Source organism: Mastacembelus armatus, chromosome 8 (assembly GCF_900324485.2).
Source record: "Mastacembelus armatus chromosome 8, fMasArm1.2, whole genome shotgun sequence".
Classification (NCBI taxonomy): domain Eukaryota; kingdom Metazoa; phylum Chordata; class Actinopteri; order Synbranchiformes; family Mastacembelidae; genus Mastacembelus; species Mastacembelus armatus.
Window position 1 is genome coordinate 3,062,378 of NC_046640.1, and position 13,877 is coordinate 3,076,254.

A 13,877-nucleotide genomic window follows, 5' to 3' on the forward strand; every position below is an offset into this window, starting at 1 on the left:
CAGTTGGTTGAGGCAATCTCCGCTAGAGGTTTCCCTAGAGCAGCTAGTGGTTGTTGTGGTTGTGACGCTTCCAGGTTTGTACCCTGCCGACAATGCCAGTGTAGCCTTCCTGACTACCATCCCTGATGTCACACACACACTGACACTGCTCGTTCCTTTTCACAATTCTTTATTGAATTACCTTGTACTTTTTTCCAGCAGCCCCTCTCGGCCTCTCTGTTATGGCTTGTTGTCGTGTCTCGTTGATGGCCGCTGTTCTCCGCCACGCCTCCTCCTATATATATATATGAAGGCCACCTCGTTTGGCAATCGTTCCCCGGGCCGCTGCTCCACAACTCCCCTCCCACCCAAAGCCTCACGGAATCACACCCCGCTACCACATAGAGATAAAATAAGTCGTAGAAAAAAATAGAAATTGGTGTATTAAAGATACCAATGGCACCGTATACACTAAACTATACTAAATACAATAAGTTGCAAAATACATTATAAGTTAAGTACAATAAGACAGTCTATGTGCAAAACCCTGGTACTGTGTCGCAGAGACAGCAGCAATGTGCAAAATACAGTGGTGTGAAAAAGTGCCTCCTTTCACACTTTGTTTCAGATCATCAAACAAAGTTAAATATTAGTCAAAGATAACACAAGTAATCACATCATGCAGTTTTTAAATGAAGGCTTTTATTATTAAGGGAAAACAGAATCCAAAACTACATTGCCCTGTGCGAAAAAGTGTTTGCCCCCTAAACCTAATAACTGGTTGGGCCACCCTTAGTAGCAACAACTGCAATCAAGCGTTTGTAATAAATTGCAATGAGTCTGTTATAGTGACATGGAGGAATTTTGGCCCACTCATCTTTGCAGAATTGTTGTAATTCAGCCACATTGGAGGGTTTTCGAGCATGAACCGCCTTTTGAAGGTTGTGCCACAGCATTTTAATCGGATTCAGGTCAGGACTTTGACTAGGCCACCTCAAAGTCTTCATTTTGTTTTTCTTCAGCCATTCAGAGAACTTGCTGGTGTGTTTTGGATCATTGTCCTGCTGTAGAACCCAAGTTCGCTTCAGCTTGAGGTCATGAACAGATGGCCGGACATTCTCCTTTAGGACTTTTTGGTAGATAGCAGAATTCATGATTCCATTTATCACAACAAGTCTTCCAGGTCCTGAAGCTGCAAAACAGCCCCAGATCATCACACTACCACCACCATATTATACTGTTGGTATGATGTTCTTTTTCTGAAATGCGGTGTTACTTTTACGCCAGACGTAATGGGACACACACCTTCCAAAAAGTTCAACTTTTGTCTCGTCACTCCACAGAGTATTTTCCCAAAAGGCTTGGGGATCATCACGATGTTTTCTGGCGCCACTGATAGGAGCCTTTATGTTCTTTTTGCTCAGCAGCGGTTTTCGTCTTGGAACTCTGCCATGCAGACCATTTTTGCCCAGACTCTTTCTTATGGTGGAGTCACGAACAGTGACCTTAACTGAGGCAAGTAAGGCTTGCAGTTCGTTGGATGTTGTTGTGGGGTCTTTTGTGACCTCTTGGATGAGTCGTCGCTGTGCTCTTGGTGCTCTTTTGGTCGGCCAGCCACTCCTGAGAAGGTTCTGCACTGTTCCATGTTTTCGACATTTGTAGATAATGGCTCTCACTGGGGTTCGCTGCAGTCCCAAAGCTTTAGAAATGGCTTTATATCCTTTTCCAGACTGATAGATCTCAATTACTTTCTTTCTCATTTGTTTTTGAGTTTCTTTGGATCTTTGGATGATATCTAGCTTTTGAGGATCTTTTGGTCTACTTCACTTTGTCAGGCAGGTCCTATGGATTTTGATTTCCCTTAATAAAAACCCTCATTTAAAAACTGCATGATGTGTTTACTTGTGTTATCTTTGACTAATATTTAAATTGGTTTGATGGTCTGAAACAAAGAATAAGAAAAAAATATGAAATCAGGAAGGGGGCCAACACCTTTTCACACCACTGTATGAAAGGTGCATGGGAAACAGAGTAGCATTGAACTGCACACCGGAATGAAGCATAATGATGCAAATACAGCAGCAGTTTTTGCAATGATTACAATAAACTATCAACAGTGAATCTATGGGTAATTATTGGTGCTGAGTGTAATGACTGAAATGGAGTCGGACCAATGTTAGCATGAAGAGTGTCCAGAAGGCGGAACCTAACGATAAACGTCAGTTGACTGGTAACATGACTGCATCCCAGGCAGGTTTGGGCAGGGTCAAGGAAAGTTCTTGGAGAACATCAGACAGGGAACTCTCACAAGCAGAGAGAGATGTTCTAGCCAAGGGACTTAACTTTGCAGTCACAGCAAAACATATTCCTGTTGTGAAACAGAGAAAACTCCAGTTAAAAGTCACTGCAGCACTCTCTTGTTCTAAGCCACCACCACCCAACCTCACCACTCACTATACCACTCCCCTGTCATCCATGTCTAAGGATGAGACTATTACCATCCTGCCGGCAGACAAAGGAGATGCACAGTGGTTTTAAACACAACAGACTATCATGAAAAAGTAACCTCTCTTGGCGGACCAACAGACATAGGAAAAGTTAAGAAAGGACCCCACCAGCATCTGCAAGAAAAAGGTGATTGACTATTTAAAACACCTGGAAAAGAACAATGCCATTGACAGGACCACCTGCTACAGGGTCGTATCCAGGGGAGGCCACCCCCTGTCTGTATGGGCTCCCTAAGATACACAAAGAAGGAGCCCCCCTCAGGCCCATTGTCAGCAGCATAAACTCAGTCACATATAACATCTTCACACCTTGCCACCATCTTAGCGCCACTGGTAGGTCACACAGACCCCCACATCTGGAAATCAGAGGAATTTGCCTCTGGAGTCAGACATCTAAAACTGGATAGAGATGAAACTATGGTGTCTTTTGATGTTACATCCCTTGTCACCAGCATCCCCACCACCGATGCTTTAACATCTGTTAGGAGAAGACTAAAAGAGGACACCACCCTCTCTGCCAGGAGCAGCCTCAACCCAGACCAAATCCGCCTTCTACTGGACCTTTGTCTGAATACCACATACTTCTCATACAGAGGTGAATTTTACAGACAGAACCATGGATGTGCCATGGGCTCCCTTGTGTCACCCATTGTTGCCAATCTGTACATGGAAGAAGTGTAAAAGAACTCAGCTCCTTCACAGGGATGGCACCAATGCAGTAAACGCAAACATCAAATTCACCAGAGAGAACACTAAAGAGAACAGGCTGGCCTTTTTGGACTGTGATGTCATCATCGGGTCTGTCTGAGGAGTCATCAGGACTTTATGCCACAGAGCAAACAACATCCGTACCTTTATGGAGGCCAAGAGAAAGGAGGACACACACTTGAAGACAGCCCTGAAAACCTGTGGCTACCCCAAGTGGGCCTTCAACAAGGCAACAGCCACATCAGGCAGAAAAACAAGAGACACGGCTGAGTCTCAAGATCCACAGAGGAAAAACCTGGTCATTCCCTATGTAGCAGGTGTTTCAGAGAGGCTTAAATGGATTTCTGGGAAACATCAGATACCAGTTCACTTCAAACCCACCAACACACTGAGACAGAGACTGGTTCACCCTAAAGACCAGACACCAAAACAAAAGAGGAGCAATGTGGTATATTCCGTCCAGTGTAAGGAAGAATGCTCAGAACTCTACATTTGAGAAACCAAACAACCACTCAACAGGAGGATGGCCCAGGACAGGAGGAGTAGCTCCTCAGGACACAGTCCACCTCCATTTGAAGGAAACGGGACACTCTTTTGAAGACAGTGATGTACACATTTTGGACAGAAAAGATAGATGGTTTGAGAGAGGGGTCAGGGAAGTTATCTATGTCCAAGTGGAAAAACCCTCCCTTAACAGGGGTGGAGGGCTCAGACATAATCTGTCTTCAATCCACCAGGCTGCCCTTTCATCTGTTCACAGGAAATTAAGGAACACAACAAATGTTTCCCAGGGAGGACACACCCTGCAGACAGTTAGTGAATCAGAGGGGTCACGAGTCCACCATTAAATCCTAACGACCCTCATCTGAGCTAACTTCTATTGTTTACCTGACGAGACTATTCAGACCAGGTGTGAAGTGAAATCAACTCAGGGGCGTGGGTCTAACGACACTCACCTGATTTACATAGCTCACCTAATGAGCCTATGGGACTAGGAGAGGAGTGAAACCAGCCTGTGAGATAAATTGGAGGTTCCAGTCCAGCTTTTTCTTAGACTGACAAAGCCACCTGGATAGGTGGTGAAAAGTTTCGACTTAAAAACTGAAAGTCCAGTTGCCATGACTCAACCTTTAGATGCTGACTTAAAGGCTCATTATACAGCTTATTATGTGGGTCTTTGTCTTCTTAGGCAAATCACATTATTCATGATCAGGCACACCTTACTGCATGTCTTTTCTAAACAAAAAGGGCCTTAGAAAAGTCTAATTAGTGTATTGTTTTCTGTGAATGAGTGAACTCTGTAGGCTACAAGATGCAGTTCTCAAAAGTCGTGTGAACGCATGTTCGGTATGTGTTTTATGCTTTTATTTCAGTGACACACCTGACACTTTCCTCCACCCATTCCATCCTGCTTGCACACGTCTCTTCACTTCTTTTCCACACTCTCCGTTGTTCTGGACCGTTGAAACTAGGTACTTAAAATTCTCCACCTTCTTCACCTCTACTCCCTGTAACCACACCATTCTACTTGAGTCCCTCTCGTTTACACACATGTACTCTGTTTTACTGCGGCTAACCTTCATTCCTCTCCTTTCCAGAGCAAACCTCCACCTCCCTAGATTGCCCTCCACCTGCTCCCTGCTCTCACTACAGATGACAATGTCTACTGCAAACATCATGGTCCACGGAGATTCCTGTCTAACCTCATCTGTCAGCCTGTCCATCACCACAGCAAACAAGAAGGGGCTCAATGCCGATCCTTGGTGCAGTCCCACCTCCACCTTGAACACCTCACCACTGTCTTACAGCTCTCATATATGTCCTGCACCACTCGAACATACTTCTCTGCCACTCCAGACTTCCTCATACAAAACCACAGCTCCTCTCTCGGCACCCTGTCATACGCTTTTTCCAAATCTACAAAGACAATGCAGCTCCTTCTGACCTTCTCTGTACTTCTCCATCAGCATTCTCAAAGCAAATATTGCATCTGTGGTTCTCTTTCTTGGCATGAAACCATACTGCTGCTCACAAATGCTCATTTCTGACCTCAGCCTAGCCTCCACTACTCTTTCCCATAACTTCATTGTGTGACTCATCAGCTTTATTCCTCTGTAGTTTCCATAACTCTGCACGTCTCCCTTGTTCTTAAAGATGGGCACCAGTACACTTCTCCATCCCTCAGTCATCCTCTCACTCTCCAAGATCTTGTTAAGTAGCCCAGTAAAAAAGTCTACTGCCACCTCTCCTAAACACTTCCATACCTCCACAGGTATGTCATTGGGACCAACTGCCTTTCCACTCTTCATCTTCTTCAACGCCCGCCTCACTTCATCCTTACTGATCTTTGCTACTTCCTGCTCCACAACAGTCACCTCTGTTACTCTGTGTTCTCTGACATTACTCTCATTCATCAACTCTTCAAAGTATTCCTTCCATCTTTCCATCACACTTGTGGCACCTGTCAACACATTTCCATCTCTATCCTCGATCACCCTAACACTACACTCTACACTCTCCCCAGCCACTACTTTGCGGTCACTGATCTCTTTCAGGTTGGAACGTCTGCACAAGATCAACTTGTGTGCTCCTGCCTCCCCTCTTATATGCCCTCACCAGCATGTCTGTTGAAGTCTACCCCAATCACCACTCTCTCACCACTAGGGATACCCTGAATCACCTCATCCATCTCCCTCCAGAATTTCTCCTTCCAACTCACATCCTACCTGTGGGGCATAACCACTGACAACATTCAACATCACACCTTCAACTTCTAACTTCAGACTCATCACCCTATCTGACACTCTCTTCACCTCCAGAACATTCCTAGCAAAATCCTCCTTCAGAATAACTCCTACTCCATTCCTCTTTCCATCCACAACATGACAAAACAGCTTGAACCCTACTCCTAATCTATAAGCCTTGCTAACTTTCCATCTGTTCTCCTGAACACACAAGGTATCCACCTTTCTTCTCTCCAGCATATCAGCCAAGTCTCGAGTTTACTACTCTACTCTAAGTCCTACACTCCTGCCCTTCCTCTTCTCTCTTTGCCGACGAACACGCCTTCCTCCTCTCCTTCTTCGACTAACAGTAGTCCAATTTCCACTGGCACCCTGAAATTTTACGTCGGATGCCCTTCCTGACACAACCCTCTGCATTTACCTGGACTTGGGAGCAGCACATGAAGACACTAGATTGTGCCCCCCTGTGGTTGCATTCAGAACATTGGTTCACAAGACTTTTGAGAAATGCATCTTGTAGTGTAAAGTGTTTGCTTCACAGTGTTGTGAAAGTCATCTTGTTCAGTCATTCACAGAAACCATCCATCTTCTTCCACTTATCCGGCGCCGGGTTGTGGGGGCAGCAGCCTAATCAGGGATACCCAGACTTCCTTCTCCCTGGACACTTCCTCCAGCTCTTCCGGGGGGACACCGAGGCGTTCCCAGGCCAGCCGGGAGACATAGTCAAAACCAATACACTAATTTAAATTTTCTAAGACAGTTTTTGTTTAGAAAGGGCATATGCAGGAAGGTGTGTCTGAGCATGAATAGTCATGATTTACCTGAAAAGACAAAGACGCACTCAAAGACCCGCACAAAGACCAGCATAATGAGCCTTTCAGTCAGTGTGGTTGAGAGGGGATTAGCGCAACACAATACAATACAATGCGGATCCAAACGTTCGTTTGAGTCATGTTTTTACTCTGAGGACAAAGTAAACTGTTCATCTGTCTGGAACATATGAAACGCTTCTTCACCCGCGTAATGTGCTGTCATCCAAATGCTCAGTAAATTCTATGATGAAGTTTGACGTTCTATGTCATTTCTCGGGGGCGTGCGCAAAACCTGGTTCATCTCAGATTACTTACATGTGAACAGTGTGCTCAGTGCGAGCCGGGATCAAATTAGCTGTAATGAGACAGGAGAAAATGTACTTCTTACGTTCATACGGATTAAATAAAAAGTTATGATTTGTTTTCGACTTGAATTGTTTCATTTCAAAGAAAACATTTCAAACTTTCTGGTCTTATTTTTTTTTATCTTATTTTTCTTGTCTTATTTTTATGAGGCAAGTATTCGCTGAGATTCAGGTTGTTTTATTTACGCGTCTGTGGAGAGAGATGACCGAGAAGACAGGGAGCGCACCCTGTCTACTGTCTTTATTTAACAAAAGCACAGCGTTTTGTTATTATTAGTGTATACAACTAAAACTAGACTCTTTATAAATTCAAATGATACGTTACTTTTATCTGTACGATCAAAACTGACGGAGTAATTTAAGTTTTTTTCCGCGTTATCAGGAGAAGATGCCACAAAACGCACCGGCGTGTTCGTCGAACCCTGAGGCTTAAGTTCAAAATCAGCAGCTTGGTCTTACAGTAGTAGTAATTTAGAAAGCATTAATAGCCAAATGTCTTTGGCAAATATTTAACATCAGTATATTAAGCCACTACACTTAAAATTGTGTGATTTTTATCAATGAGTGAAATGAGACATGACTGTGGGTGTTTGAGTGCAGCAGGTGTTCCCTGTGGTAGTTACCAAAATACACAATGGAATGTGCCACGAAATGGATGAGCCTTCATATGGAAGCTCCCTGTCTGGATTGCTCTTTCATGTGGTCCTGAAGAGGGGGTCATCAGGCCATACTGTCTTCAAGATCCCATGACAAGATCAAGCTCCAACTCTTCCCCACCCCAACCTGGTCACATGGTATATCCTATGTTTCCTTCCGCCCTCTCTTCAATAACCTACTAATGCTATTGCATTCATTACTTCAAAATGCACAAGCCCCACAGAGCTAGTTTGATAGTATCAAACTGCCCAGAATGCCAAGGACCCAGCTCACGCAGTACACAAATAAATAATATTAAATACTGGCAGCTTGGACAGCCCACTGGGCAGGAGAACAAACTAATCTAGAAGAAGAAACTAGCCTAACAGGCCTAAGGCCTGTGTTCTGCACCAAACACCACACATTTGCTAGAACTAAAATTCACCTAATGCATGTAACAAATGCATGGACTAGTTTTTCTGCATCATTTTGAGACAGGATGTTCCTAATTTTGGCAATGTTGTGCTAGTGAAAGAAGGCAGTTCTAGAGATTTGTTTTATGTGTGAGTTAAAGGACATGTCCTCTTCAAAAATAACTTTAAGGTTTTTCACAGTAGTGCTGGAGGCCAGGACTATGCTATCAAAAGTAGCTATAATTTTAGAAAAGCTATTTCTGAGGTTTTTGGGCCCAAATACAATAACTTCTGTTTTCTCTGAATTTAAAAGTAGAAAGTTACTGGTCATCCAGGCCTTTATGTCAGTTAGGCACGCTTGAAGTCTGGTTAACTGGTTTCTGTTATCAGGTTTCTTAGATAGGTACAGCTGAGTGCTGTACCTATCTGAGAAACCTGACAGCTGAGTGCTGTACCTATCTGCATAGCAGTGGTAATTAAGAGTCAGAATCGCTTCCTAGCACTTGAGTAAGGGTTTGATTACTGCAGTCTTAAAGGCCTGTGGTATGTATCCTGATACTAGAGATAAATTTACCAAGTCTAATAAAGATGAGTTAATTAATGGCAGGGTGTCTTTAAGCAGCCTAGTCGGGATGGGGTCTAAGAGACACGTTGATGATTTAGATGAAGCAACTACTAATGTGAATTCAGAGAGATCTATGGGAGAGAAGCAGTCTAAACATAACTGAGGTCCTACAGATGATTCAAGAGCTACTGTAGTAGAAGATTCCTTTATTGCAGGTATAGGAACCATTTGCTGAATTTATCTCTAATAGTTGTGATTTTATTTGTAAAGAAACTCATAAATTCATCACTGCTGAGAGCTAAGGGAACACTGGGCTCAACAGAGCTGTGACTTTTTGTCAGCCTGACTACAGTGGTGAAAAGTAACCTGGGATTGTTCTTATTTTCCTCTATTAGTGATGAATAGTATGCAGTTCTGGCTTTACGGAGAGCTTTTTTATATGTTAATAGACTGTTTTTCCAGGCTAGATAAAATTCCTCCCAATTTGTGGAACGCCACTTCCTTTCCAGCCTTCGTGATGCCTGATTTAAGGTACGAATATGTGAACTGTACCGTGGGGCTAATCTCCTCTGATTCAAGTTACCCTGAGTCAGGTTAATTTTACAACCTCAGAAGATGTGTCACAGTGAAGTTACCCCTAAACACAGTTTGGGTCCTCACCCACCCATTTATTTAGATTTTGAGGAAATCATATCATAGATTGCACCTAACATAAATCTAATCCTACTTTCTTCCTTGTCCCAAACATTTCCGCAGCTTAATTTCTTTCTCTCTACACTTCATCCAGTTCATCCATTGATCGTGTCCTCTTACCTACTGATTCTATCGTTTCAATTGGTTTAAAGTATTACTTACAATTGTTTTAAAAGTGTTTGAGAAAGTGCTGGATCAAAAATGTGTTTTTAGTGAGTTTTGTTTTTTTGTGAGTTGTTGGCTTGGTAACAACTCTCAGATTTTTGTGCTTTATACCATTCAATGTAACAACAAATATGAACTAGTTCTTTCTGGCATAATCCAAGCAAGGCAAACCATGGTCACTGTTCAAAATTCAATCAATCATGGCAAGTTTATGGACAAAATCAATCAGTAAATCAATTCAACCTTTTCCTCTCGGCTGCTCCCTTCAGGGGTCGCCACAGCGAATCATCTGCCTCCATTCAACCCTATCCTCTGTATCCTCCTCACCCACACCAACTATCCTCATGTCCTCCTTCACTACATCCAAGAACCTCCTTTTTGGTCTTCCTGTAGGCCTCCTTCCTGGCAGCTCTAACCTCAGCATCCTTTTACCAATGTAACTGTACAAAATTCACTGATGAATAAATAGCCTACTGAATAAAATGTACATCATATTTTAAAGTAAGAGGTGCTTTGATAATCAAATAATATCCTTTGTCTAACTACAAATTCTTTAATTCTTTTGTGGTCAGATTCCAGCCAACCCCAGTTAAAGCTCACTGTGTCCCTTTAGCCATCCTGAAGAACTTTATTATACATCCCCTCACATAACCCTCCCCATCCCACCCCTTTTGGTCATATGAAGATGCAGTCTTGTGTAACACTCACACTCTAAACCAGTTTCATCCAGTTCATGAGGTGTTGCCAAGAAACCGTCTGTGTGTGCGTTTTGTGTGTGTGTGTGTGTGTGTGTGTGTGTGTATGAGAGACGGAGAGAAAGGGAGAGAGAGAGACAGAGAAATGGGGGCTGGCATTTGCTGTGTGGAAGCAGATAGCTGGAATTTTCCTGTTCTTACTGCCTGTATTACATAACAGCCTGGAAGATGACACAGACCAGGCATCTGTCATTTTCTTTGCCCACTACCACTCCTCTGAAATAATATTGTAATAAATGTATCTCCATATCTAAACAATATCAATGCTTCTCCTGTCCTTGTGACGTAGCAGCCTTATACTGCACATTTGGGTGTGGCTGTCGAGAACAGCTATTATTACTGTTTTCTAACCAAAAGCCACACTAACACCTTAGTCACTTGAGTTTTTTCTGGGTCTGTCCTAGGGTGTACCTTAACTGGAATGCAAGCAGAATTATAGCTATCAGAAAAAATAACATTTTACGTTGGTACAGTAATCGTAACAGAATTGATTATGGCGTTGTCGTCTTTGTTTGAACACACTCTTAATATTTTATGTTGATTTTGCTCAGTAACACAAGATACATAGATGAATAACTGACCAATCAGGTTCCTCCTTTCATCCATGGGGCCTTGTTCCACCGCTACGTGGGGATGATTGAGAGGTTACTTTACCAATACCCATATCATATTAGTAGTAGTGCCCTTAAAATTTCCAATGTGTTGTAAAAAGTAGTGAGCAGTGATAGTCACTAGACAGGCAGAATAGACCGTCAGGCATTGCGTGAATGAAAAAATGCCGGAAACACCCAAAAGTTATAAATGTAGATTCAACATTGTAGCTGAAAATTATAAACAGATGGTTAAGTTATACCTTTTAAGAAAATTTGATAAATAAATTTCAACCACCAAATTATAAAAATAAAAACTCATTACTTCAAATTTGTTTGAATTAAGAAGTGACATCTACATGTGCCCGCAGCCTATGCTACATCATAATCGGCAACAGAAGAAAAGTAGTGGGTGAGTGTCCAAAACCGTTAGGTAATTGAGTGCACTATATAGTGACTGAGGGGTTAGGGACTAGGGTGGACACGGCCTTGGTTTCATTCTCGCGGTGTGTAACGCTATGGGTGACATCACACTGTATAAGTCCATCCCTATATACCGTCTGTGTGGATGGTGGAAAAGTACACACACGAACACATCTATAATATAATAGGTATAATAGGTCATTATTTCCAGAAAAAGTGGACCCAAAAAAAAAAAAAAAAACTTTGAAGTGGGTTAACACTGTATCAATGCCACAGCAATAATTTACAAATGCCTACAAATACACACATGACTGACTATGCGGCAGTGGCACTTCAGTAGGGATGAAAAAGTGAACAGAAGACATTCACAAAATTACCGAATACCAGTACATAGTTTGGCACACAATTATCATTCTTGTCAGACAGCACTTTCCATATAAACAAAGTGTTCACTTGTTACCAATCTCAATTTATTGAATTTCAAACAAAAACTAATTCAGAAATCATGATAACTGAACAGAAAATGTGGATATTTCATCAATTAACTCCACATTAGGATGAATTAATTTTTTCACAGAGAGCAATATAAATATTAACCCCGTTGATGCATGTCCTGTTGTACTTCCTGTTATTCTCCCAGCAGCCTATGCGTTAACATAACGTGCATTGCCACTCTGGATGGGGAAATACGAAATTAATTTCGTAATCCCAACCTGTATGGTAAGCAATAATGGGTTTGTGGTACAACTGTTGTCACTATACTTTCATCCCTAGTCCACCCAGTATACCATAATATAAATTCTTTATTAGTCCCTTTTTGGAGTTTTGTTTCTGTGATTGTTCTCTCACAGTGATTAAATAAATAAATCCCAAACAGTGTTGGACAGTAGTGTGTATCCTTGTTCAGTAAAGATTAAGTCATTACATTACAGTTACTAACTGACTTAACATCTGTGCGAGAGAACTTACTTTTTCACTGTATTACTGGCAATTTGAATTTGGGAGTTGCTATAAGTCTGGAATCACTGTTTAGTGGGCAGAGTGGTCTGGGATGTGGAACTATCACGGTTAGGTAACGGAGGAGACTTCCAACTACACACAGACAACTGAGGGGAAAAGGGTTTTTATTTCACACAGACAAATGACTACATACAACCAGTAGAGGTCCATGAAGAGCTAGGTCAGTCGAGTGAACAACATCCAGCAACATGCAGATCTGAAGCTATACTTCACAACCACTTCTGCGAACGGGATCTCCGTCGTTCCACTCCAACACGCCCCATGAGCCCGACTCCAGTCGGGATAACAGGGAAGCAAAACACAGGGAACTGAGCAGCTTCGCTCAGTGGAACACAAAACCAGTCTGTATTAACAACAGGAGAACATTTAGGCACAGCTAGTACTTCCCTGGTCTCCTGTAGTGTCTATGCCGGTAAATGAAAATCCTAGACGTAGCTCCTAGACGACTAGGAAGAACAGAGTCCAGTCTCTGGTGTACTCCCTCGCTGGAGAGTATGATAACAGACAACCTGGCGAATGCCAATGGCACCACCAGGTGTATAAGAAGCCCTGCCGGGAAAACGAGGCACAGGTGAAAACAATTATTAAATCAGGAGAACCGAAAACAACCCAACCAGTTCCTGTCATGATCCTCCAAAATAAAACAAACAGGGAGTCCAGACTGCGGATCATGACAGGAACGGGTAGTAGCATTGGCCAAAAGAAGAGAGCTACAATTCCAGAAGGTTCAAATTGTTGCCATATTTAAATTTTGTGTGTTGTTGACTAGCCGATGTAACAGGTATGACAAGTTAGACAAGACTCTAAGTTAGATTGGGAAGGTGTCTAACCACTCCTTATGTTAGGTGTGCGTAGGCTGGCTATACAGCTGATTTTCAAATCTTCATTGATAATAAATAAATACAAACATGGGAGACCACAGACATATGGATAGTTTCAACCAGTTTCTAACATTATAATTCTCAGAATGCACACACTAGATGATTTGATCAGACCAGGGGACCACACACCTGCTGTTTCAATTTCCACACTGGTGATTCCAGCAACATGAGATTTCAGACTATCACATGATCAAATGCAACTTTGTGACCCACACTTTTTAATTAACTGCCCTATTGTGGTGTGTTTCGCACATTACATTAAAAAGAAATGCTTGTTGTTGGAATAATTCATCAAGCTTGCCTTCTTTTTCAGTGATCCATATGACTCAGGTTGTGTTATGATGTGCTGCCATATTTGAACTGTAAAAGTACACATCAAGTTGATGACATCTGGCAGCTCTCTCATTGGCTATTGTGGGCATTTCATCAAAGCTTCCCCAATCAGAAAATATCAAACATGTTTGATATCTATGGTCGAGGCTTGGACAGGTTCAGGAGCAGTAAAATAATCATATAAACACCTCACACTTGAGAATTATTTAGAAAAAGTAAAGCAATAAACATAACTTTTGCTGCTTAGTAATTTTTAAAGTAAATACTTTATCAATAAATAAGGGTTAG

At 42.2% G+C, this 13,877-nt stretch overlaps 1 protein-coding gene across 1 annotated transcript in view; it reads left to right on the plus strand.

The window, feature by feature from the left end:
- abat (4-aminobutyrate aminotransferase) overlaps positions 1-13,877 on the plus strand; it is a 63,510-nt gene that overhangs the window by 18,983 nt on the left and 30,650 nt on the right. The window lies entirely within an intron of this gene.